Consider the following 24,989-nt stretch of genomic DNA (forward strand, 5'->3'; position numbering starts at 1 on the left):
GTATGTTTATTACTTGCAGGAACATTTTGAACTTTTGAAACATTTCCAATGCTGTTTGTTTTACTTATTAACTCCTCTTATTTCTCTGTATGGTAAGTAAATAGATGCAATCCACCTGTTTTAGGTGTTAACTTAGTTGTAGTGTTAGTTTTTTTAAAGGTATATTTTGGAGCTGGGAAACAGTGTTCCTATCCAGTCACATTTTTCAAGATTTCAAAAAAAAATCCTGCCTAGAATTGGGGTGAAAAGTAGAAACTGCAAAAATTTGCATGAACTGAAAATCCAGGAAAAAAAATGGACCAGGCCAATAAAACATTTGTTTCAATACTTTCAAAATGTTTTATTTCTATTTTCACATATTTTATGTATTTTCAACCTTTATTAAAACTATAAATCAACTTACATTTCAAAACAAAAAGGAGGGGCTGTTCTGAAATCAAAACTTTAATAAAAATGTTTTTAATATCCTGCAAACAGTTTTGATTTTTACAAATTTGCATTTTTTTTAACAAAGTTTAGTCAGAAAACTCCCAACATGCTCTGGTATATGACTGCTGAATGTTTTCTCTAGATATATTTGTTAGACATGCTGAAGCAATATTTGATTTAAAATTTTCTCACTTTTTGTTGATGCAGGTTTATAAAAAATAATTCTAGTATTCCTCCACTTATCAGTGGTTATGTGCATCTATAATTCTTGTGTTTTGCACCCACAGCATGACTTTGCTGTGGAAGTCTTTTAGGCAAGGTAAGTATAGTAATGTATTATGGATTTGTTGAAACATGAATTAGAAATTGTGCTTTTTGCAGTGACCTTAGAGGACAGCCTGGAATCCTGGATTGTATTATTTTCATCTTTATTCCCCAAAGCACAGCAGCAAAGAAAAACTTCAATAATTAAGGGGAAAACATACAATATGGGTTTGTACAAGCAACATACTAACCCCCTTTCCAAATGCCCCTTCTCAGTTCCCATAGTTCTTCTTCGAGTGATTGCACATGTCCATTCCACTGTAGGTGTGTGCAGGCCTCATGCACAGTTGTTGGAGATTTTTTTCCTCAGCAGTACCCATTGGGGCAGTGTGAGTGCCCTCTGGTGCCTTGCACCGCTGCACACCGTTGCCCCTGATCCCCCTCACTTCCTTTCTACTGCCAGTGACAGTTGGAGCTGCAATGTCTGTATTTACATATCTTCCCTCCATTAGTGTACATAGTACCTGTAATGTTAGTTTTTAGTCTTGTACAGTATATTTGTAAATAGTTAGAAGAATAAGTTTTAGAATAGTATTTTTTTGTGTAGGGTAATCGGTGCCTGGTTGGGTACCAGTCTCGATACTGCTCTAATGTCCCATTCTTCTGACTTCAAGGCCTGTCGTTCATGTAACAGGTCTATGACAGTGAGTGAGCCACATCCCAGCTGCCTTAAGTGTCTGGGAGAGGTGTCACAGTTGTAGAGTGTTCAAACCCTGCTAAGAAAGGGACAGGGCTGCCAGACTCAAGTGCCTGCTTATGGAGTCTGCGCTTCATCCACCATTGGAACCTTTCCACTCTGAACGGGTACCAAGCACATCTGAGTTGGTTAAGAGTGCCCCCCCTGTTATGACTGAGTCCACAGGCAGGTCCACGTTGGTGGTGCTTAAGAAGAGACTGCATAAGTCTCTTAAAGATTCAATACTGGGCACTGAGTGGACGCAAGGACTCGGAGAGACGCGCAAAGAAATCTCACCAGGAGCTGCGGGTGGCCATGCCTGCGGATGGTCTATGTAAACAACCTGTCTCGTGGCCTGCCAGCGGATTACCCTGACAGGACGCGTGCAGCCCACCACTGCATTATAGTCTTTAAAAAATGGCACACTCTTTAAAAGTGATAAATTTGAGCTAGTCTTTGAAAAAATATCACTTCAGTAAGTAATGAATTACTAATTCCACAATTACTTTATGTGGGACTAGTAATACATTGCTTGTGATTTAAAGTAAGTAATTACTTCAGTCAAAATTCATTACTGAGTTATGTAATTCTTTACAAGCCATACTTTAAAATTCAAATTGTTTTGTTTTGTTCACTGTAATAAAGTAATTCTGGAATTGGTTATACATTTGTCACTCCTAAAAGTAGCTATTTTTATTACAAGTAGTTTTATAAAAATTATTTTTGGCCAATTTTTTCAAAACTGATCAGTGATTATTTGGGTGTCCACTCTGAGCCTCTTGAAAGGGGAAGGGCAGGAGATAAACATCTGAAAACTGCCCTTTGGGATACATCAAGTTGAGCAACTAAAAACTGAGGCACCCAAAATCACTAGTGACTTTTCAAAATCTTGTCCTTTTCTAGGATATTTGATATGAGAGGGGAAGAGACACCCTTAAGGCCAGATGGCATCTGGCTCTAACAGGGCGATGCAGTGGAATAAGAGGGAGTAAGGGCTCATTTATACAGAGACTTAGTGCACAGCAAGCCAGGGTGTAAATCTACAGCAACCTAGTCTGCCACGCTATAACTGGCAATGTGGACCCTGCTGCCACACAGGAGAAGTTCCAAAGTTGACATATTTCTATTTCAAACAGCAGTAAGTCAGAGTGCACTACAGAACTTTCAGTGCAGAGCAGCAAGGTCCACAATGGCTTGTTACAGCACAGCAGGCTAGTGGATTGTAGATTTACAGCCCAGTTTCCCGTGTGCTAAGTCTCCATATAGACAAGCCCTAAGATTCCCCATCATAGAATTTCCCACACCTTGGTTTGGAGCCCTCAGTTCCTCTATCCAGTGAAGTAACCAAATATATAAAGAAAAGTGTTGGCAGTGCTGCCTCTTCATGGCCCTTTCCCTTTGGTGCATTGCTTAATAGGGTTATAATAGAGGAACACTTACTTCCTTTAGCTAAAAGGATTACATTACCACACTTTTTTCTCATCTAATATCTTGACCAATATACCATTTTATGACCTCCATTGGCTCTTCATCTTTGTAAGATAGTATGCTCTCCACCTACAGGAAATTGGAAAGGGAAGAGAAGAATCCTCCATAGCACACCATAGGCCTGGGTGGCTGCAGACCATCTATGCTTTCTCTAGCATAGTGTAAATGAGGTGAGTGGTGTCATGTGCATCTCCAGATGACATTTTAGGGTAAATGTTTTTCTCTTCTTTAAAGATACCTATCATCATAACTGAGGCCCAGTCTTATAAATGAAAGAGCTCTAGTGTCTCTGTAAAAACCAAAACACAAAACTAGATCAGTGAGAAACATAGGCAAGGATACTATACTTTGAACAATAAAAATATATTTTTTTAATTGCAGGCAGGGCAGGATTAAGGCATAAGCACCCTTGCCTAGGGTCCTAGCTCCTTGAGTCATGTGATTATACCAGAATCTAAGCTTTCCTCTAAAAAAGTAAATTTCTAGCACTCATGATTGCAAATAAAAGGGCTCATCTACATGGGAAAGTTATATTGATATAACTGGTTAAACTTTCCTATGTAAACAAGCCCTGAGTATAATCAAAGCAGCAATATCTGCCTGAATCTGTAGACAGCCTGAAACAATAGCTCTGAGATGTGTGAACTGCCCTGTATCTCAAAATGTACTGCTCCAGGGGGTCTTGCTAACACACCCCCAATAAAGGACTCTGTGGAGGAGAAGAGTGCAGTGGGCCCAGCCCACTCAAGCAGATACACCTTAACTGCTGAGTTAACTATTGGGGGGGAGGAGGCAGCTGCCATCCCCACCTTTCTGGGGCCCCTATTTTTCCTGAGGAAGACACTGCAACCCTGGCAGAGTTAGGGGGGCTCCCTGCCACTGGAACGCCAAGTGTGGGGTGGCTCATTGTGTGGGCGCAGGGCTGAAGGGTAAAACCAAGAAGGGCCCTGTGTCGTGGTGTTCCTAGGACTCATTTTACCTTAATGAGTGGATACAATTTAACTCTTAATTATTCATAGATACATAGCTTTTTTGGCCAAAATGGATCTGTGTGGCATCTGGTCTGATCTCCTGCATAACACTGGCCATAGAACTTAAACCAGTGATTCCTACATTCAGCGTGTTGAATTCTAGATGAGTTAGACCATATTTTTGAAAGACATCCAGTGAGATTTAAAGATTTCAAGGGATAGAGAACCTACCACTTATTGTTCTCTGAAGATGTACATCACAACAGATCATCACTCACCCTCCTCACCACAGATTTTAAGATTCTGTAATTTTCAAATCTCTCTATAATTACATTTCTTTTTATTTGTATGTTAGAGATTTTATCTTCATCTTTGAAAGGATTTGGCAGTTGAAGTACATCTGTGGTATGGGTTAGGATGAAACTGTCTGCTTGAACAAATGATTTTGACAATATTTAAGATAGGTGGTTTTTCCTCCATTACATTCAGTGGTGTAAGCATGGATGGTGGTCTTTTGTGATTTCTAGCTACAGAAACATCAATTACAGGTAATTGATTCTTATTCTTTCTGCTAAATGTATTGATTTTGTTTATCTCATGAGCATTAAAGTGTTAATTCAACTGTAATGTCAGCAGAAAGGTTGCAATGTCATAGAATCATAGAATGATAGAAGATTAGGGTTGGAAGAGACCTCAGGAGGTCATCTAGTCCAACCCCCTGCTCGAAGCAGGACCAACACCACCTAAATCATCCCAGCCAGGGCTTTGTCAAGCCGGGCCATAAAAACCTCTCAGGATAGAGATACCACCATCTCCGTAGGTAACCCATTCCAGTGCTTCACCACCCTCAAAACCAGTGCTCCACATGAGGCTTGAACTCTCAGCCTCAGAACATCTGTCCAGGTACTCCTTCTCCATTGAATTGCAACTCTTCTGTACTGAAGAATCCTGCTCTTCCATAATCAATCCCCAGTCATAAATAGATAACTTGTTAGAGACACAAGTGCTACTTCATTATTGTGACTAAATATGAAAAAATATACTTTAAGGAAAAATCCTACATTGAAAGGAGAGGAGTTGAACAAAATGACCCAATACAGGTTTTTCCATCTGCTGTTTCTATAATTATCATATTTAGTAAGCTACTTCTGCAGTTGTGTCACTATCACTTTTTCTACAACTATTTTTTTAAAGGAAAGGTTTAAGAAGAAAGATCAGAGATCAAACAGGATTTTTGAATGGTGTATGGTTACATGTTTGGAGTCAAAATTTTTAGGGGAATTAGAGCACCATCAGTTAATGTCCACACTCACCCTTTTTCTGGGGTTTGACTTTATTGCTAACTCAAAACAGTAATACAACATTTCAGCCTAAGCTTCCTCTCTCAGTGTGGCTGTCATTAGGATTTCCCACCCTGTCCAACCTCCTTAGTTGTACCTACATTTCTTACATCCCAGGTAAAGTTAACAAATTACCTCTGCCATAATGAATCTGCAGAACATCAGGAGCTTTCTGCAGGGTTCTAACACCCACTGACAGAGTAGATCAACAGAAGAGGGCCCAGCCACCCTGTTGCAATGTAGTAACTATCACCAGTACTAATGTTAATGCCCCCTGGCATTTAAGAACTATCCAGGAAAGACTTAGGGTATGTCTACACTATGAGAGTAGTTCGATTTCACTTAAATCGAATATGTGGAATCGATATTGCAAAGTCGAATGTGTGTGTCCACACTAAGGACAGTAATTCGACTTTGTGAGTCCACACTAACGGGGAAAGCGTCAACATTGGAAGCGGTGCACTGTGGGCAGCTATCCCACAGTTCCCGCAGTCCCCGCTACCCATTGGAATTCTGGGTCGAGCCACCAATGCCTTCTGGGTAAAAAAATGTGTCGAGGGTGCTTTTGGGTAACTGTCGTCATCCGTCCGTCACTACCGCTCTCCCTCCCTCCCTCCCTGAAATCGCCAGTGGGAAATCAGTTTGCGCACTTTTCTGGTCAGTGACAGCGCGGACGCCACAGCACTGCGATCATGGAGCCCGCTGCGACCATCGCTGCAGTTGTGTCCGTTGTCAACGCCTCGCAGCTTATCATCCACCTTTCCCAGAGGCAAATGCAGATAAATCGGGCGAGGAGGCTACGGCACCGCGGTGAGGGCCTGAAGTCTGAGAGTAGCACAGGCCTGTCAGAAAGCACGGGACCCAGCGCCGAGGACATCACGGTGACAATGGGTCATGTGGATGTTGTGGAACGGCGATTCTGGGCCCGGGAAACAAGCACGGACTGGTGGGACCGCATAGTGCTGCAGGTCTGGGATGAATCCCAGTGGCTGCGAAACTTTCGCATGCGGAAGGGGATTTTCATGGAACTTTGTGAGTTGCTGTCCCCTGCCCTGAAGCGCAATGACACCCGGATGCGAGCAGCCCTGACTGTCCAGAAGCGAGTGGCCATAGCCCTCTGGAAGCTTGCAACGCCAGACAGCTACCGGTCAGTCGCGAACCACTTTGGCGTGGGCAAATCTACCGTGGGGGTTGTTGTCATGCAAGTAGCCAACGCAATCGTTGAGGTACTGCTCTCAAAGGTAGTGACCCTGGGAAACGCGCAGGTCATCACAGATGGCTTCGCCGCGATGGGATTCCCAAACTGCGGTGGGGCTATAGATGGAACTCACATCCCTATCCTGGGACCGGACCACCAGGCCAGCCAGTACATTAACAGAAAGGGCTACTTTTCAATGGTGCTGCAAGCACTGGTGGACCATCGGGGACGTTTTACAAACATCAACGTTGGATGGCCGGGCAAGGTTCATGACGCTCGCGTTTTCAGGAACTCTGGTCTGTTTAGACGGCTGCAGGAAGGTATTTACTTCCCGGACCACAAAATAACTCTTGGGGATGTGGAGATGCCTACAGTGATCCTCGGGGACCCAGCCTACCCGCTAATGCCCTGGCTCATGAAGCCCTATACTGGCGCTCTGGACACTGAAAAAGAACTCTTCAACTACCGGCTGAGCAAGTGCAGAATGGTGGTGGAGTGTGCTTTTGGCCGTCTCAAGGGGAGATGGAGAAGCTTACTGACTCGCTGTGATCTCAGCGAAACCAATATCCCCATTGTTATAGCAGCTTGCTGTGTGCTCCACAATCTCTGTGAGAGCAAGGGGGAGACCTTTATGGCGGGGTGGGAGGTTGAGGCAAATAGCCTGGCTTCTGATTACGCCCAGCCAGACAGCCGTGCGATTAGAAGAGCCCAGCGGGACGCGCTGTGCATCCGGGAGGCTCTGAAAGCTAGGTTCCTGAGTGAGCAGGGTAACCTGTGACTTTTAAGTTTGGGTACAGAGAAGCTGAACCTGCCCCCGTTTCTTTACCCAGTCAACGTTGACTATCCTCTCCAGTTACATACCCTCTTCACCCCCTTCCAACACACCTTTAAAAATAAAATGACTTCTATTTTGTTAATGGACACCGTTTTCTTTATTACTGTTTTAGCGGGAATGTTTTAAAGCTGGGACGCAGACTGTGGTGGGGAGCGGGTGTAGTGTACTGATGCAAATGACGCTTCTAAACTGCAGGAATGACAGGCTCCGCAGTGGTGGACTGTTTGTTTCAACGGAGCCTGCCAGCCCTCCTGATGGGGACTGCGTGTATGTGGTGTCTATGTGACTTTGTGGCAGGGGGAGGAGGGTTACAGATCCCCTGCTGCGTGGCTCTGTGATCCAGGATAAGGACCGCTGCATAAGATCTGTAACTGCCCTCCCCAGCCACAAAGTCACAGAGCAACCCCCCCCCCCAACAGAACATGAAAACCACCTCCCAGACTGACCAGGGTAACTAGTCACTGCACTGTGTGTGTGCCCTGCTGCTGTCCTGTCCAATTACCAACCCCCTTCCCCCCCTTCAGACAGACTCTCCTCTAAAGAACATGATGGAAACAGTAATGAACAGAAACGTATTTTTTATTAACAACCACACATGAAACTGGGGGGTGAAACTTGGACAGGGGCTTGGGTGAGGCGGGAAGGAAAGGACTTTTCAAATTTTGGGGAATGAGAGCCTTCTGGTGCTTGAGCAGTCTGCAGGGGTGGAGTGAGAGTTTTCACGGACTCTGCCGCCCCTCCTTCTTTGGACTTTGGGTGAGGGGGGTATGGGACTTGGTGGCGGGGGAGGGCGGTTACAGATGGACTGCAGTGGGGCTCTGTCCTCCTGCCTCCGTTCCTGCAGAACATCCACAAGGCGCCGGAGCGTGTCCGTTTGCTCCCTCATTAGTCCAAGCAGCGTTTGAGTCACCTGCTGGTCTTCCTGCCGCCACCTCTCCTCCCGTTCCATGTGTGACCGGTGCATTTGGGACAAGTTCTCCCTCCACTGGGTCTGCTGTGCTGCCTGGGCTCGGGAGCAGCCCATTAGTTCCGAGAACATGTCCTCCCGCGTCCTCTTCTTCCTCCTCCTAATCTGCGCTAGCCTCTGGGAGTGTGATGCCAGGCTGGGTTGGGAGACAGTCGCAGATGTGGCTGTGGGAATGGGAAAAAGGGAGTGAATTCCTCAGAAAGATAAATGTAGTTGTGAACAAAGAACATAGTCTTTCTCTGTGAACAAGACCATGCACAGCACTTATCACATGCGCACTCAGGACAAGGTCGAATTTTCGGCCCTCGCATTCAGTGCCTGGGGTCTTGCACTGCCGATCTGAGAAGCGGGGCAGGACACCGGAATTTGTGTAGCAGGCAGACATGGTAAGCCGTAGACTTGTGGCTGCTTAAAACTTTAATAGTAGCACTGACCTCCTTTCACATTGAAAGCAACGCCAGTCCCTGCTGCCAGCAATCCGGCAAGCATCAACTCTGCCCCTGTCCCACCCCCTCGCGGCTGTCCCAGGGAAAGATCCCTGTTTGCCGCCCCTCTGCCGCCTCCACCGCGTGGCTGTAAACCGGCGGTTACAGTTCTGTAAAGGAACGGGCAAGCAGTCCCAATACTAACATTCCCCTACCTAATTCAAAGCAGGTCACCATGAGCGACATCACCCTGATGAGGATCTCAGACAGAGATAAAGAAAGAATGCTTCGGGAAAGCCTGCAAAGACCAGGGCCGTATGCCGCCATGCTCTGCAGGGCAATGATCCCGGAGTACCTGATGGTCTCCTGGCGTGGAAACGTTTCATACCACGGAGGACCCAATAAGGCCGCTCTCCCCAGGAACCTGATGCAAAGGCTTTCCAATTACTTCCAGGAGAGCTTCGTCAAGATGTCCCAGGAGGATTTCTGCTCTATCCCCGGACATGTAGACCGCATTTTACTGTAGCTGCACTGGCAGGGACTAAACAGTAGAGCGGCTTGGGCAGAACAATTATGCAAAACCGGACATTGTTAGATTTTTTTTTAATAGTTGCACTGCCCAGGACTGAAACGTTAAGCGCCTAGGGCAAAGTAATCATGCACAACCCATTGTTAATATTCTTAATATTCCTGTTCTGTTAAAAATAAATGTTTACATGTTTAAAACACTTACTGGATGATCCTTCCCCTGATTCTGTGTCCGGGTTAACGGCTGGGGACGGTTGGTAGGGGATCTCTGTAAGGGTGATGAAGAGATCCTGGCTGTCGGGGAAATCAGCGTTGCAAGCGCTGTCGACTGCCTCATCCTCCTCATCTCCTTCCTCATCTTCCCCGTCCGCTAACATGTCCGAGGAACCGGCCGTGGACAATATCCCATCCTCAGAGTCCATGGTCACTGGTGGGGTAGTGGTGGCGGCCGCACCTAGGATGGAATGCAGTGCCTCGTAGAAACGGGATGTCTGGGGCTGGGCTCCAGAGCATCCGTTTGCCTCTTTGGTCTTCTGGTAGCCTTGTCTCAGCTCCTTGATTTTCACGCGGCACTGCATTGCATCCCGGCTGTATCCTCTCTCTGCCATGGCTTTAGAGATCTTCTCATAGATCTTTGCATTCCGTCTTTTGGAGCGCAGCTCGGAAAGCACGGACTCATCTCCCCACACAGCGATGAGATCCAAGACTTCCCGATGAGTCCATGCTGGGGCCCTCTTTCTAGTCTGAGATTGCACGGCCATCTCTGCTGGAGAGCTCTGCATCGTTGCCAGTGCTGCTGAGCTCGCCACGATGTCCAAACAGGAAATGAGATTCAAACTGCCCAGACAGGAAAAGGAATTCAAATTTTCCCGGGGCTTTTCCTGTGTGGCTGGTCAGAGCATCCGAGCTCGGACTGCTGTCCAGAGCGTCAACAGAGTGGTGCACTGTGGGATAGCTCCCAGAGCTATTAGCGTCGATTTCCATCCACACCTAGCCTAATTCGATATGGCCATGTCGAATTTAGCGCTACTCCCCTCGTTGGGGAGGAGTACAGAAGTCGAATTTAAGAGACCTCTATGTCGAACTAAATAGCTTCGTGGTGTGGACGGGTGCAGGGTTTATTTGATGTAACGGCGCTAAATTCGACATAAACGCCTAGTGTAGACCAGGCCTTTGTTTCTACCCTAATGGAGTATAACACAGGAATTAACCTGCACTATTCAGTTTGAATACTTCTAGTTGTAATTCATCCCAAGTAGGCACAGAGTCACAGCAAAAGACAACATAATTTCTGTAATTAAATTGTGGAGGATAGTTCATCAATCTTCAATAAGAAAAAAAGTTTAAAAATAACTTTTAATTTTGCTGCTCATCTTTTCCACATAGGGCAGACACATTATAGATATAGAAGCCTCAACAACCATAAGGGGAAGTTTATTTCCAAAAGCCATGATTCTGGGAGGTGCCGAAATGCCATAGAGTTCAAAACTTTGGAATAGTACAAAATCAAGCCTACTGGAAATAATGGCAACTCATATCGAAGTCTGCATCAAAATTCAATGGTGAATTCTGGAAGACATGTAAAAAGGTAAGTTGCAGTTAGGTAACCGATAAAGCAGTGTATCCTGCACCAATGTGACATTCAGTAGGTATGCAAAACAATATCATCCCCCTCCAATTAGTTGGTTTTCCTAGTACTCACACTTTCTGCCATCTCATCAGGCAAGTTTGCGTTCTTTTGGCACATCCATTGAATACCATCTTTGTGGAAGTTATGCTGCATTACCAACTATACACATCTTCCAATGTACTTAGATTGATTATGCAACTTATCCCACCATGGATACCACTGTATTTGGCCAGATATGTTGTCTTTGGACTAGTCTGTCAGTCTCTAGATGGGAAGGTCTTTGTTAATGCCCTAGCTTTCTATTCTGTTACTTTGATTGAATAAGTCAACTTTCAATCATGGCAACTATTGTGAGTCAAGAACTGAGTGGTGATGAGAGTTTACTACATTGGTCCACAAACCTGTATAATCATTAAATGCCATATCTGCTCTCCAGCCACAAGTAGCCTATCCTTCAGGAAAACAAAAACCTTAAAATCTGACAGGATTCTAAATGTATAGTATTGAACAGTTCAGTAGTCGTGGGAACCCAGGCTTCAGTCCCTGCAATGAATTGGCTAGAGTATTTGAAATCACTGCCAAAGTATTTGAAATGTGAAGCACCACATGTGGCAGAATGGAAGCCTTAGATTCTGCATGAACAGTTGACAACTAAGATTCAGCCTTCTTTTTTCTAATCAAACTTGAATACCATGGAAGGAGAGAGGACCTATGTGCAGTGGACTAATTAACTAATGCCTCTTTTATTCAGAACTAAGTTCAAATTCTCTCTTAGGACACAAGTGAAAATGAATTTGATGTTTTAATCTTACTCCTCAGTTTATGTACATCACAAGGGAATAGACTCTGTGTTCTTTTTTAGTATTATATATCTTTGAAATAGGTAGTGTGTAGCTGAACTGGTCCAGGAGCAGTCCACCGGAGTAAATATAACAGTTCCTTCTCTGTTCCACCTTGTTCCAGGGGGAAGTAATGTGCATTTTGTCTGTATAGATTGCTGAGCTCCTCCTACATCAGCTCAACTCCACTGGCAAGTTAGGGGTGGTGCAATCGGGACTCCACTTATTCTACCTCCCCCTGTCCACTCACTTGCTCACAGTTGGGAGAGGTGGCCCTGAGGAGCCTGATCTCTGCTGCACACCCCGAGTGACAATCCAGGGAGGTCACATGCCAAGGGTTAGGGAAAGGTGTTAACTCTCAATTACATCCCTACATGGTACGGCTTGGTCCAAAGTTACTACACAATACCACGGAATTTGTAATCTCTGCTCTAATAACCCAACAGATTAGGATTGAGGTACAATGACAAAGAGAAGCTCGTACTCATGTCTTGTGGTATGGTTTGCTCAAATCTCTATTATAAATCCTTCATTTTTGAGCTCCAAATTTATTCACAATTTTTTAGCAAAGAAAACACAAGAGCATTGCCAATGATTGCATTTCAAAAATCTAAGTACAAATGTTTAAAATCATGCAGCCCCTAAATCTACTCCCATGGAGAATTATTTTGTTTTCCATATCAGTTGGTTTTCTCTCTCTTTTTAGGCAGAACACCTCCAAAGTGAACTAAATATATTTACAATAATGTTTGACACAGCAAGTAGAGAGGTAAGTATATTCTACGTTAAACTAGTTTCGCTTGTACATTTTAAAAACTTGTATTTGTAACCATTTTCCAACCTAGCAAATCACTGTATTTGTGTCAACATCAGTTTGACATATATTATCTCCTTTGTCAGTACCTCAGGTAATCATAACTTGTCAGATAATTTCACATAATTATGAAAGCAACTAGAAATAAATTGTGTGGTTTAATAATACATGATAATGTTTTAAAGATCTTTAAATAAATAAGTAAATGGCTTCTGCAGCATTAGTGTAATCTATTATATAGCATTAATATGCATAACAGATAGCTCTCAGAAGAGTAAGAGGATATTATTTTGATTTGATTTTAATTAGATATATATTGTTTCTTCCGTTATATATTACCCACACTAATACTGTAAGAGGCTTTTATGCATATTTAGAGATTTATTGCACTCAATGCTTTTAAACATCACTGGTGTCATACTAGTATTTTGAACAATGTTCACAAAGCCATCCTAATTTTGGAGGAAATTTGTGTTGGTTTAAAAAAGGATAAAATTATATTCCCCGTTGAAGAAAGCCGTAGTTTTAAGTGTGTACTGTCATTTGAAAAATATGAGTAAGTTTATTGTTCTTAAAGATCTGCAGATGGTTTGGTATTGAAACCATTTCGTTATATGGCTAATATGAATTACTAATTCTATTACAGCCAACTAGATTGTAAGGACCAATACTTTCTATCACTTATTCTTCATATAAGCTTTAGTATAGTGATCTGATGTACAATATGTTTCTTAACGAAGAATTTTATTACTAAACTAGATTTTTTTTAAATGATTTTTGTCTTCAGGACTAAAGGTTCAATTCTGCACCATTGAAATCATTGGGAGTTTAGCCATTAACTTCAATAGCAGTTGGATCAGACCCTAAATTCTCCACCTCTAGGAGTGAGAGAGACAGTAGGCAAATTTGATAGCTGGCCCTTTCAAGAGTCTGCCAACAAGAATACCAGTAGTGGTGTTTCTGTGATCTGAATACATAGCCATTAGGAACTGAACTGAGGTCACCAAATCCTTTTCAGAGGCTTCAAATATCTAGCAGATGGTCATAACTTTTGGTCACTACTGACCTGAGTTTGATTCAAACTGATGATATAAAGGGAAATGGCTTGACATCCTGTTCCCAATCGCTGAGCCATCCAGTCCCCTAGTATTCTAGATTTTATGTTCTGCTGAACTGTGCTAAAGTACTTCTCTGCTTTGACATTCTTTGTTATCTAAATGCTATGAACTAGCTATAAAGAAATACGTAATAAAATATATAAAAAGTAAAAAGAATACAGTATTTAAACTGAAACATAACAAGCTGTAAACTTTCCATTCTTATAAAATAAACCTGATTTCAATTAAAACAACCTCTGGAGGTAGACTAATGTATGTTATAATAAACGGGTAAATGTAAGGCGTGGGAAAAGTTCAGACATTCCTTCCAGCATATTGAATCAATTAATAGCATGTACAAGGAAACCCTGATTATTTGAAGGAGTGGAGAAAAATGACTTGATTCTTTACAACTAGTACAGACTATTATTAGTATTCCAGATAGAGTGTGTTCTAGGGAGTCCATCATAAGCTTTGATCTGTCTGCATCCACAGCTGGAAACTTTGCACCAGGCTCTGGAAGCAGCACGAACTGACAACAGTCGCCTCCATCAGGAAAGTGAGTTAGTGGTTGCAAATGTTAATCAGTGGATCAAAGAACAAAAGTGAGTAAAATTGGGCCTTTTTTAAAAATCTGATTTCATTTCCTATGGCCCCAAACAATTAAAGCATTCATAAGAACACTCTTCTCAACTTACTCTTATACCTTTTATCTGGAGCTGTGCAATAGTTCTTTATATGTGTGCTACCATTTTTTTTCATCACGACTTTTATGTGCTTTAAAATTAACATAAGTGGTCAAAAAACAAATAAATTATCTGTAAAACGGACCCAAATTTTCAGTATTGTTAATAACAAATGACAAAGTATAATAGAAATCTGTAGATAAGAAAAATCTATATATTCTTAGGTTTTAGGAGCTTCTCACAGATTTTGCTCATCTCCAGAATTGAAGCTTTCATTTTTTTAAAGTGAATTTTCTATCACTTATGCTTCTGAAGTTATCTTTTACCATGCAAACTGATGTACTGTTGTCTTAAGTCTTCAAACAAATGAAAAAATGTTATAAAGTAGAAGTATAAACGTCACACATCAGTTTCATAGATATTTATGTGGCTGTAATTCTGAATATGCATAACCGTTTAAAATTAGACTGAGTATTCTTTTGATTATTTGAATAATTTAAATATTTGCCACTGTCTTCAAAGGTAAATTTAAAAGGCATCTGTAGTGCATACTTGTCAGGTATAATATGCAGTGTTGTTGTAGCCTTATCGGGCCCAGGATATTAGAGAGACAAGGTGGGTGAGGTAATATCTTTTATTGGACCAACTTCTGTTAGTGAGAGAGACAAGCTTTCAAGCAACTTAGAACTCTTCCTATGGTCAGGAAGAGTACTCAGAGTGGCACAACTAAATAACTAAATAATGGGCCACTTCACCTTGAATGGTCCCTTAAAATGTGTGCTAACTATTTATATTATCCTATCTGTTGGATCTTGTATTTAGCTGACGCTCTGGCCATGTCTACACTTACTGGGGATCGATTCTGCTGCAATCGATGCAGCGGGGGTCGATTTAGCGGATCGACCACAGAGTGCTCTCCCGTCGACACAGTGTGGTGTAGACACCGCAGTAAGTCAACCTAAGCTATGTAGCTGGAGTAGCGTAACTTAGGTCGACCTACCCTGGTAGTGTAGACAAGGCCTCTGAGTACCTTTCCCAGACTTAAAGAAGAGCTCTGTTAGCTTTAAAGCTTGCCTCTCTCACCAACAGAAGTTGGCCCAGTAAAAGATATTACTTCACCCACCTTGTCTCAGATAAAACATAACCAGTTACTTTAGTACAGCTCATGGCTTATTGTGAGTTTCCATGCAAATTTGTCCAGAAACGGGAATACTGATCACTTTAGCATTATCCTATTATACATAAGAAGAAGGTTTCCCTTTGCCTTCACCTGAAATTCATCCCAAAAGTAATTTTTGAGTTTCACAAAAAAGCAACCTATCCACTTAGAGGTCTTCTTACTAAAACCTCATGATTCCAATGAGGAGAGGACACTTTCCTCTCTGGATGTTAGATGAACTCTGGCATTCTACCTACAAAGGATAAACTGGACTAGAAAATAACCCAGATTATTTGCCTCTATAGTGGATTGGTCATGATGACATGCATTATCTGCTCAAAGACACTCTAAGAGTATCTACAGCTGCATTTTTCTGAGTTACCAACTGGCGCGTATTCCTCCCCTGGCTAGGGTGAAAACCCATTCCACTACAGCACAAGATATCTCAATGACATCTCTTCAAAAGTAGCTATACTGGGTATCTGTAGAGAGGCTACAAAGCGCTCCATACACATGTTCAAAAAGCATTACTCATTTGCAGATACGGCTATTGGGACTGCAATATTACAGGCATTACAGGCCACCCCCCCCCCACACACACACCTGTTTAAATACTGCTTATAAATCATGCATGTGTTGAATACCACCTAAGGACCCACCCTCAAAGAAGAAATTGAGGTTCTTCAGTGAATGGAGGTTCTTCACTGCCCATCTGTATTACACTACCCACCCTCCTTCTCCTCTGCTTCAGATTCTTCTGATTTGCAGTGAGAGAGGAACTGGAGAAGCACTGGTCCTCACTGTCCCTTATGTCCTTGTTTCAAAGCACGAGGGAAAATATCTATGCAGGCATAGACCAATGCAAACTACTTGCTAGAAATCTTTGATATCAGGTGCATAGTATACACATGTACCCATATGTGGAATACCACATATTTCAAAGAACCTCCAGTTACACGTCAGTAATCTCCATATATCTGTGATCCACTAATAATGGCTCTAATTCCTCAGAGTACACATGCCTGACATGCATGTATGCAATGGTCAATACATTATGCAATTCAATCCTTCTGAATTTTCCCATAGTTCTTTTTACGTTTTTTAACTAGACTATTTTTGTATCACTGGAAGATTTCACCATTTATTGTCCACTTCCTTCTAAAAAAATCAATAAAACAAATAGTGATTCTGATACAGATCCCTGCAATATTCTACAGGGAACTTCTCTTCATTCTTGGGAGCAGTCATTTGGGAGCTTCTTGTTGCTTAACCAGTTTTTAATCCACAACAAGTCTGTATCTCTTTTGCTATGGTTATTTATTTTCCTTAATAGATACTTGTCAATAGCCCTTAGAAAATATAAGAAAATTATATCCATTGGGTCTTCTTCTAGCCACAATTTTATTAACTCATTCGAATAAATGGTACAGGTTAAAGAGGCACAAAGCTGTGTTGGTGTCTGCCCTTATCAATTTATACTTATCCAAGTATCCTATTAGGGCCTGCAACTCCCAGCGAAGCCAGTCAGTGTAGAGAATACATTAAGTCAACAATGTGACACTGTCTCAAAAACAGCTAATGATATACTGTGCTGTAAAACAAAGAGACTGTCCAGATCTGTGCAGTGGGAACCCATAGTACCTCTCAGGCACCACAGAAAGTGCTTTAAGAGTTTGGGGTGCACACACAAATATGGGAGGAGACTGGACGAGCCAAGGAAAGATATAGGGAAGTGGTTCTCAAACTTTATTGCACCATGACCCCTTTCTGACAACAAAAATTACTACATGACTTGGGCAGAAGGGCGGGGAGAGGGGTGAGGAGCCAGAGCCAGTGTCCCGCCGCCCCGGACAGGTAGGAAGGGCCAGATCCTGAGCCCTGCCACCCCGGGGTTAAAACCCTTGGGCTTCAGCTTCAGGCCGGGGCGGCAGGGCTCAAGCTTCAGCTTCAACCCCAGGCCCCAGCGAGTCTAATCCTGGCCCTGGCAACCCCATTTGGGGGTCCTGACCCACAGGTTGAGAACCGCTGATGTAGGGAATATGGGAGGGACATACTTTCCACCCTTCCCCACTCCAACCCTGCAGCAGTTCCCTTGAAAAGATCAGGCATCTTATCTTTCCCACAAAGCCCTCCCCAATGGGGGTTGGCACAACCAGAAGTATGACTTCAATAGAGCACAGGTCAGCAGTTATGTAATCTTACAATCATATATTTTAGCAGCATACTGGCACACATGCAAGACAATACATTAAAATAACACTGAACAGTAACAAGTCAGGTTTTATTAATACATTGATAAAGCTTTTTAAGATAATAGATACATTTTCTAAGAGACAATGTTGGTGCGTGCATTAAGGGAATGTTGGGTTTTTTTTCAAACTGTTTGGGGCAGAAACCCAAAAACATGCATCAGTTTCAGATTCAGGCATCTAAAGCAATAGACTAGATGAAATGAGGGAACGTGACTGCAGTTTGTTTTTATAAACATGAATATAACTTGGTATCAGCATATTTGTGTAATTAATGTTACCAACTTCATTAATTAATTGATTGCAGATTTTAAAAGGATGGTTCTAATATGTTTTAAAAGTACAGCTCTACAGAATTTGTTTTTGTAAAATGAATCCAACCTCTACTGTACTCCAGGAGTGGTATTTAAATATCCACTATGGTTATATGTCAAAGTCAGTTTCAGGTATTGCAGAGTTCATTACGTCTACACTGCAATGTAAGCTGGGCTCAGATTCAAGCTTGAACCCCCTTCCTACACACAAATCTCTTGGACTTGGGCTTGGACTTAGGATCCTAGGATCCAGCAGGTATGGAGGGGTCAAGTCTGAATCAAGTTGTGACCCAGGGTTCGAGCCCTATTGCTTTGCAGTGTAGACACAGTACCCCCTCCCCCGACTGTGGTCCTGAGAGTCCACCAAAAGTATCCCACAATTGCACAGGGTCAACTTCCTTTGTCTTCTCTATTCCAAGAATCTCCAATCAACGCCAGTGAAAAGGGAAGCAACCCGCCTTGGTGTACTGCAGCAGCTCAGTGAGTCAGCATTGAGCCTTCCATTGTCTTTCTGACCACCACCCTGGAAAGACACTGAGTTTGCAATGAAGACTGAACAGAATAAGCATTTTGCAAAGAGTGTTGCTTCATGGGTCACAGCAGCACAGCCAAATTTTGGTAAACCTCTGGTGCGAGGCCAGCAAAACAGTGGATATCAGTAACAGTACCAGGAATGACCACGCATACCAACAAATAGTGAAGACTCTATCAGCGTAACAAATATACTGGTCTGGTGACCAGTGCAGGGAGCGGATTAAGCATCTCACAACTGAGTACAGGAAAATCAGAGACCAGAACTGTAGCTCAGGCAACTCTCTGATATTGTGCCCCAGTACTGCACTGAGAATGAAGACAATGGTGGTGTATGATGATGTGTCAAGCCAGGATGGCATCCTGCTAGCCCCAGAATCCAGTCTTGGGGTGATGGGAGCCAGCAGCAGGTGCACAGTGAGGTCAGCAAAGTGATTCTGTTGCTGAAATCATTCCCACAGGAGCATCAGCAGCACATCCTGGGCCATACTTGGTGGAGCTGTTTGATACCTGATGAGGAATAGCCCACCGTGGAACCTGCAGCATATAGGATAGAAGCCACCCTGGAGCCTGGTAAGATTCTGGCTCTATTATAATGTTTACTAATATAGGAATGGGAGAGATTTCCATTCTATGAACCAATGTAAAACTTATTAGAAGCCCTGGCTAGCAGTGTGTATCCATTAATGGCAGATTGTATCCTAGTGGCAGGATCTACCATGTGGCATTCAAAGTGACGACCAGGAAATGCAAACAGTAAAAATGCCTTGAAAGTGATTTTGTGTGTGTGTGTGTGTGTGTCTGTGTCTGTGTGTGTGTGTGTATGTGTAAAGGCACAGATTTTTGGTAGGTCATTCCTGTTTCTTAACAGTAATAACCTTACATTGCCATACTTGTAAGCATTGCAGCCGGATGCAGCCCTGTCCATGACTTGGCCTCTGCCAGGCAGGAGCAGCTCCTGCTCCATGGGGAGGAAGGAGGGGCAGCCCATGGCCCGCCAACATCTGCTTTTTCGAATGCAGTCTGTCTGTGTCTGTGTAGACTTCCTGTAATGCCAGCTTCACCTTGCTTTTGAAGTGCAGTTTGCAGAGTTTCCTGTCTGAACCACAAACAGCAGCGGAAGTCCTTGCTGATGTGAAGGGCTTGCTTAAAGCTATATTACCAATTGTATTCCTGCTTATGAATATGTAATCAATATGTAAGGAGTGAGTGAGATAGTGTGAGTGTAAGGGTATGTCTACACTACGGGATTACTCCGAATTTACAGAATTCGATTTTGGGCAACCGATTGTATAAAGTCGAGTGCATGCGGCCACACTAAGCACATTAATTTGGCGGTGTGCGTCCATGTACCGAGGCTAGCGTCGACTTCCGGAGCGTTGCACTGTGGGTAGCTATCCCATAGCTATCCCATAGTTCCCGCAGTCTCCCCCGCCCATTGGAATTCTGGGTTGAGATCCCAATGCCTGATGGGGCAAAAAACATTGTTGCTGGTGGTTCTGGGTACAGCCTCACCCCTCCCTCTGTGAAAGCAACGGCAGACAACCGTTTCACACCTTTTTTCCTGGGTGAACTGTGCAGAAGCCATACCATAGCATGGAGCTCGCTCAGCTCAAGACAGCAGTCATGAACATTGTAAACACCTCATGCATTTTCATGCAGTTTATGCTGAACCAGAACCTGGAAAACCAGGCGAGGAGGAGGCTGCGACTGCAGTGCGGCGACGAGAGTGATGAGAACATGGACACAGAATTCTCTCAAACCGTGGGCCCCGGCGCTTTGGAGATCATGCTGCTAATGGAGCAGGTTATAGCCATGGAACGCCGATTCTGGGCCCGGGAAACAAGCACAGACTGGTGGGACCGCAGTTGCAGGTGTGGGACGATTCCCAGTGGCTGCGAAACTTTTGCTTGCATAAGGGCACTTTCATGGAACTTTGTGACTTGCTTTCCCCTGCCCTGAAGCGCCAGAATACCAGGATGAGAGCAGCCCTCACAGTTGAGAAGTGAGTGGCGATAGCCCTGTGGAAGCTTGCAACGCCAGACAGCTACCGGTCAGTCAGGAATCAATTTGGAGTGGGCAAATCTACTGTGGGGGCTGCTGTGATGCAAGTAGCCAGAGCAATCACTGAGCTGCTGCTACCAAAGGTAGTGATTCTGGGAAATGTGCAGGTCATAGTGGATGGCTTTGCTGCAATGGGATTCCCTAACTGTGGTGAGGCGATAGATGGAACCCATATCCCTATCTTGGCACCGGAGCACCAGGGTAACCAGTACATAAACCGCAAGGGGTACTTTTCAATGGTGCTGCAAGCACTGGTGGATCACAAGGGACGTTTCACCAACATCAACGTGGTATGGCCGGGAAGGGTTCATGACGCTCGTGTCTTCAGGAACACTACTCTGTTTAAATGGCTGAAGCAAGGGATTTACTTCCCAGACCAGAAAATAACCGTTGGGGATGTTGAGATGCCTATAGTTATCCTTGGGGACCCAGTCTACCCCTTAATGCCATGGCTCATGAAGCCATACACAGGCAGCCTGGACAGTAGTCAGGAGCTGTTCAACTACAGGCTGAGCAAGTGCAGAATGGTGGTAGAATGTGCATTTGGACGTCTAAAGGGTTGCTAGCGCACGTTACTGACTCGCTCAGACCTCAGCCAAACCAATATTCCCATTGTTATTGCTGCTTGCTGTGTGCTCCACAATCTGTGTGAGAGTAAGGGGGAGACCTCTATGGAGGGGTGGGAGACTGAGGCAAATCACCTGGCTGCTGATTACGCGCAGCCAGACACCAGGGCGATTAGAAGAGCACACCAGGAAGTACTGCGCATCAGAAAAGCTTTGAAAACCAGTTTCATGACTGGCCAGGCTACTGTGTGAAAGTTCTGTTTGTTTCTCCTTGATGAAAACCCGCTCCCTTGATTGACTCGTTCTCTGTAAGCAACCCACCCTCCCCCTTTGATCACAGCTTGCTTGCAAAGGAAATAAAGTCACCATCATTTAAAAATCATTTTTTCTTTATTAATTGATTATAAAAAGAGGGAGAGAACTGACAAGGTAGCCCGGGTGGGGTTTGGGAGGAGGATAGGCGGGAAGGAAAAGGCCACTAAAAAAGTTCAATATAATAACAGCCTTTTGGTTGGGTTGTCCGCTGGGGTGGAGTGAGAAGGTGCACGGAGCCTCCCCCCACCCCGCATTCTTACACGTCTGGGCGAGGAGGCTATGGAACATGGTGAGGGGGGAGGGCGGTTATACAAGGGCTGCAGCAGCACTCTGTGATCCTGCTGCCATTCCTGAAGCTCCACCAGACGGAGCATGTCCATTTGCTCACGCAGCAGCCCCAGCGTTGCATCCTGCCTCCTCTGATCTTCCTGCCGCCACCTCTCATCTCGAGTGTCCCTCATGGCCTCACGTTCACTGACATCTTTCCTGTACTGTGATACTGCGTCCTTCCACTCATTCAGATGAGCTCTTTCATTGTGGGTCGATTCCATGATTTCAGAGAACATTTCATCTTGCGTCCTTTTTTTCCGCCGCCTTATCTGAGATAGCCTTCGGGACGGAGGAGGGGGCTTGAAAAATTTGCAGCTGCGGGAGGGAGGGAAAAAAGGGAGAGAAGTATTTAAAAAGATACATTTTACAGAACAATGCTTATACTCTTTCACGGTGAACAACACTATTCACATTACATAGCACATGTGATTTCAGTAAAAGGTCGCATTTTGCATCTTAATATTGAGTGCCTGCGGATTTGGTGTTAGAGATCACAGACGCAGGTCCGGGCAACAGAATTCGGCTTGCATGCGGCCATGGTAAGCCATTGTCTTTCGGCTTCTGCAGCCTTCAGAAAAGCAGCGCCCTCCTTTCCCACAAACCGAGCAAAGCCCGTTGGTTGAGTGCTGTGGTTTTCCTGTTAATGTGCAGCAGCAGAAACCAAACTAACCCCCCCCCCCCACATCCAATTCTCTGGGATGATCGCTTTATCCCTCCCCCCACTGCGTGGCTGGTATCAGCGAAGATCCCTGCAGAAACCAAACTAACCCTCCCCCCCATTCAGTTCTCTGGGATGATCACTTTATCCTTCACCCCACCGCGTGACAGGTATCAGGGAAGATCCCTGCTAGCCAAACGCAAAAAGCTCAGCGCCAATCCCCCTCCACCCCCCGCTTGGCTAACTGCAGGGAAGGCTTTCTTTTCAGCCACAGGCAAACAGCCCAGTAGGAACAGCCACCTCTGTCCCCTTAATTAAATTCCTGTATTTCAACCAGGTTACCATGAGCGATATCACTCTCCTGAGGATAACACAGTGAGATAAAGAACGGATGTTGCTTGAATGCCAGCAAACACCGGGACCATACGCTGCCAGGCTTTGTCATGCAGTGATACCAGATTACTTGCTACTAGCATGGTGTGGTCAAGTGTCCTACCATGGAGGACGGAATAAGGCTGCACTGCCCAGAAACCTTCTGGAAAGGCTTTTGGAGTACCTCCAGGAGAGCTTCATGGAGATGTCCCTGGAGGATTTCCGATCCATCCCCAGAAATGTCGGGGAGGAGTACAGAAATCGATTTTAAGAGCCCTTTATGTCGAAGTAAATGGCTTCGTCGTGTGGACGGGTGCAGAGTTAATTCGATTTAATGCTGCTAAATTCGAACTAAACTCATAGTGTAGACCAGGCCTTAGAAACCAATCGCAAATCTTGAACCGAAATATTACCATGTAAGGATAATCAAGGTGTATATGGGACTGTATATAAACCTATGGCAGTAGCGGCCAGAGAGAGATGTAACCCACAACAGTAAAAAATCAGGACCAGACTGGAAGCAGTAGGGCCTTCCCGTAGATCCGAAGGGACATCGAGGACTCTCATCACGTTGCGGTTCGATCTCTGGGAAGCTGAAACCTGGCCAGTCTCAGTCACCTAGGACAAAAGCAACATCCGCGTCTGCAGCCTGTCGCCAGTATGAATGGGATGTGTGTGTGAGTATAATTGCGCAAATAAGGGAAGCAAGCAATAAATCAACCCTCAGTACTGCTTCAGTTCAACCTTTGTGATTATTTCTTGGCTGGTTCCCAGAACGGGCAACAAGCACGCCAATCTGTAACCATTCAGTGGTGTAATGAGTTGCCTGGAACAGTGAACTTTGTGCAGGGGGGGAAGCGGGAGGTGGAAATGGGTTCCATTCACAAATCTACTCCATTTCAGGGAAAAGTTGTCCATGCAGTCCATAGGTGACAAAATAATTTGTCCCAAATTTGACCGGTATTTGAAAATGTGCCAGGTTGAAGGGGAGGGTATGACTGTGGAGTTCTATGCGTTTGCATACAGTCATAACCAGCTAAGCTGTGTAGAACCTAGCACAGCGTCCTGTTGATTCCCTCATGAATTCTGACCCAATCCTGGGTGATAAAAGATGCAAACTTTTCCTGAAGCAGGAACTCCAGGTAGGTAGTTGCATTTTGGGGAAGGGCGTATTTTCCAGGGCCACCTCGGTAGCTGACCAGGCCACTCCACGCATAGAAGTGCTGTTCAGTCACTGTACATTTGAATATTTTGGGTGTACACTCTGCAGGATTCCCACCATCACCTTGGAATGACATCTCCCTTTGCCAGTCAGGCACCACAATAACTGTTATGTCCTTCAAAAGGTGTAAGGCCTGAAATGATCGAAAAAGCTTTTGTAGCAAGGCCACTGACAGCCTCCCATAATGAAAGTGTTAGAAAATAAAAAACAGCTTTGAATTTTAACTTAGATTTGTCTCTGCACTTCTTTCACTGAAATTCACCAGGCTATGTCCAAGTAGCTTCTGTGGTCTGAAGCATCCCTCTCACAATATACTAAAGTTCAGCTTGTAAAAGTAACATTTTATGTCTTGGAAATTCCACAAGGATTTTTTCTGTGCTCCTGCCCTGAGCTATTTGAGACAGTAACCCTCTGTGTCTTTTTCTATTCTAGATCCCTCAGCCTCTACTGACTGCAGTATCTCCACAGCACACTGCAATACAAACCTAGACCAAATATACCTTCATGGACCATTCCAAGATGGAGCTTTTGCATGATGAACTTATGGTTGAAGATCTGGACAGGGCCAACAAGCAGTCCAGTATCAAAAACAGAAGGACTTATGGCTAGAGAAAAGGCATGGCAAGAGGTAAGGCTGAGACTGGCTGCACAGCCTGAGGACAGGGTTCAGTGTGGGAGCAGGCACTTGCTCCACAGTTCCTAGAACAGGAAAGGCGGCTAAGGAAGAAGGAGAGAGCTCAGCAGAAAGAACTGTTTGAGTGGCTGATATCAATAATGGATTACGCACTCCTGCTGCATCACCCAAAACACGGCCTGAGTCCTCTGCATTGTACTCTGGGATTCAGTCCAGAAACAGCTTGGAAAACTCCATGGCTGGGTAGCCCATTCAATCGGTCCCCATGACTGGCTGGGGAGGGCAACTTTGCCCCATGCTGTCCTCCATATTTACCTCCTACTCTGTG

At 44.3% G+C, this 24,989-nt stretch overlaps 1 long non-coding RNA gene across 2 annotated transcripts; it reads left to right on the forward strand.

Moving 5' to 3' along the window:
• The first annotated feature begins 827 nt into the window (after positions 1-827).
• On the forward strand, positions 828-24,654 carry LOC112105021. Of its 2 annotated transcripts, none has more exons than XR_002907968.3 (6): positions 828-921; positions 2,993-3,087; positions 12,357-12,419; positions 14,057-14,166; positions 18,389-19,073; positions 24,460-24,654. It is a non-coding gene; the product is annotated as an uncharacterized LOC112105021 (long non-coding RNA). The 2 variants fall into 2 exon arrangements; XR_003899992.1 differs by having other exon boundaries at positions 18,962-19,073.
• The last annotated feature ends 335 nt before the right edge of the window (positions 24,655-24,989 follow it).

This window comes from Terrapene carolina, unplaced genomic scaffold (assembly GCF_002925995.2).
Source record: "Terrapene carolina triunguis isolate 2854851 unplaced genomic scaffold, T_m_triunguis-2.0 Scaffold58, whole genome shotgun sequence".
Classification (NCBI taxonomy): domain Eukaryota; kingdom Metazoa; phylum Chordata; order Testudines; family Emydidae; genus Terrapene; species Terrapene triunguis.